A 2513-nucleotide genomic window follows, 5' to 3' on the forward strand; every position below is an offset into this window, starting at 1 on the left:
AAATTTCTTCGCCGGTTTCAATGTCAACCCAAGCTCGTATTTGAACCCAGAATCAGGGCAAAAGCATTATCACTCTGTCACTTTGTTGCCAGAAGTGGATTTTTTTTTTTTTTGCTAATATTTTACTGTTACATCTGACAGGATTTCACATTTTCTGTAGCCCGCCTTTAGTACGTTGAACTGCCAGACAGAGAAATTAATACCCTGAGTGACTGTATTTTAATTAAGCAATTTCATGCAAATTACAAATTTTAGATTGCCAAATAATATATTGCACAAAAATTGTAGGCTGGCTGATCTGATATGCATGGAGTATTACTCTTCCAGGCGCTGTGCATACATGGGAAAATGAACAAAAATGCTAATTTCCAATCTACTATGCAAACGGTAAAAGATGCCTATTTAGATACATATGCTTTCCTTAGGAAGGGTAAACAGTTCTTTAATTTAATATAGCTGGCACTTGAAGATGTGTTTTTCTCTTTTACAAAGAAAATTTTTGCATTGAACAAGTAAATGAGAATTCGAGTAGAAAACATCTTGTTAATGGCGACTAATAAAAACTAATATTGCATGCAATATAATGATATTAAACCTTGTAACTGGTACATAAAGCAAGATAATTCCTATTGTTGCTCTGTCAATGAACACAAATACGCTCGCATATTAAACACATACTGTCCGACCGGGGATGCTGTTAACCCTGTGTGTGGCCGTTTTCCGAGCACCTGGAAGGGTCGAACGTGACACGCTTTAAGCAGCCCGGACGGGCAATCGCCGCTCTCGGCCCTCGCAGAGAAAGCCGAGAAGCGGTTTTTTCCCCGCCGGGCCGCCCGGGCGGAGCAGCGGGAGGCGCGGGGGCCGCCGGCCGGCGCCCCCGGGCCCGGTGCGGGCGGGCGGCGACTCCCCCGGCAGCGCCCGCCGCTCCCCGGCCGGCGGCTACCGGGCACGGAGCCTCTGCGAGCCGCCATCCCCCGCAGGCCACGTCTCCCGCTCCTCGCACACGGATACCTCGGCCAATTCTGCCCGGTACCGCAAGTTTGCGGCGTGGGGCGCGGGCGTGTGCCGCAGTGGTGAACGTGGGGCTCTGCCCGCGGCCAGCAGCACAGGTACCACCCGCGAGGGAGCTCCTCCCGGGGCTCTGTCGCTCTCTCAGAGGGTGATCTGAGGAATAAGCAGCTACGGTTCCACAAAGCCTCTTACGATAAAACTTCGTATGAGCCCTGGCATCCTCTCCTGAGCCTTTTATCACCAGGGCTACTCACTCGCGTTGAACCATCAGTATTTGTCCCTGGTTTTGCTTTCTATTTTAACGACTTGATTTCCCAGCACCGCGAATAAACATCAACGTCTCTGCAGGAATCCGCTGAGGCTTCCCAGATGCTGTACACAATTAACCTGGTTGCAAATTTAGCAGTCCCAAGTACAGTACTTGCAATCTTATCTCAAGTGGGTGGGTATACTGGAAACTCCTGAGCATCTTAGCCACATTCTGTAAGTAGGCTGAACACAACAGATCTGTGGCGTAGATGGCTGATCTGAATTTTAACCACACTGTAGTTAATGTTTTTCCCTCTTTATACTTTTTCGTCCTTTTTTTTTTTCCCTAGGGTAATGGGTGGGAAAAAGATCTAAGTAACACACACACAAAGTATAGGTACTATATCCATGGAACTAGTATATGCTAAATGTCTTCTCTTTTTTCTACCCTCAGGATGTAAACAGTGAGTTCGGGCTTTGTGTAAGAGTCCAGTTGCTCTTTTCACTGGAAAGGGAGGATTGGTTGTTGGGGTAATGCATTATTCACTCTTGGCTGGGTATATTTTACTTTACAAGACTTCTGCTGCTGCTGCTGTTGTTGCTAAGTCCTTCCAAATTTAAATCAGATTTGGATTTAGGTTCTCTGAGATACTTATTCATGTTTCATGATAAGAGAATTATTCATTGCCATTTTCATTCCCTGAAATTAATGAAAACAATGCGAACATCTGTGTATTTTTTGCACTTAAGTAATTACAGAATTTGAGTGCATTTTTTACACATGTTTTTAGTGAAAGTGTTACTGTGTCTTTAGTAATTAACAACAAAGATGTATTTCAGATTGTTGGAAGTAGGCAAAGTCTAGATATGCCCATGTCAGAAAAACATTTTTCTGCCTTACAGATCATGGGGGTAGGATATGTGAATATAATATGTAAACAGTGCCAGCAAAAGCTGAGTTGTATTTTCAGTAGCACCAAGTGTTCATCCATATTAGTCCAAGCATATTAGTTCCTGAAAGCAGTATTTCTTCCTGAATCATCACACATTCGTGTGGATTTTTTGGGTTTTATTGTCCAAATTCAGCTTCACTGATGTGATTCATACTCTCTTTCTGCTTGCAAAGCAGAAGAAATTAACCAGAGCATTCTAAGCAGAATTTTCCATTAACATCACTGGAGAATCTGCTTAAAAACTGATGATATCATGTGGCCAATGGAAATAAGTCTATGAATGTAGAGAAATATCTGGAT

General features: G+C 43.8%; 1 long non-coding RNA gene across 1 annotated transcript in view; it reads right to left on the minus strand.

The window, feature by feature from the left end:
• LOC137473869 (uncharacterized) overlaps positions 1 to 201 on the minus strand; it is a 31933-nt gene extending 31732 nt beyond the window's left edge. The window contains exon 1 of the long non-coding RNA XR_010999024.1: positions 1 to 201. This exon is cut by the window's left edge and continues 349 nt beyond it. This is a non-coding gene — a long non-coding RNA (uncharacterized lncRNA).
• Between the last annotated feature and the right edge of the window lie 2312 nt (positions 202 to 2513).

This window comes from Anomalospiza imberbis, chromosome 5, assembly GCF_031753505.1.
Source record: "Anomalospiza imberbis isolate Cuckoo-Finch-1a 21T00152 chromosome 5, ASM3175350v1, whole genome shotgun sequence".
NCBI lineage: Eukaryota > Metazoa > Chordata > Aves > Passeriformes > Viduidae > Anomalospiza > Anomalospiza imberbis.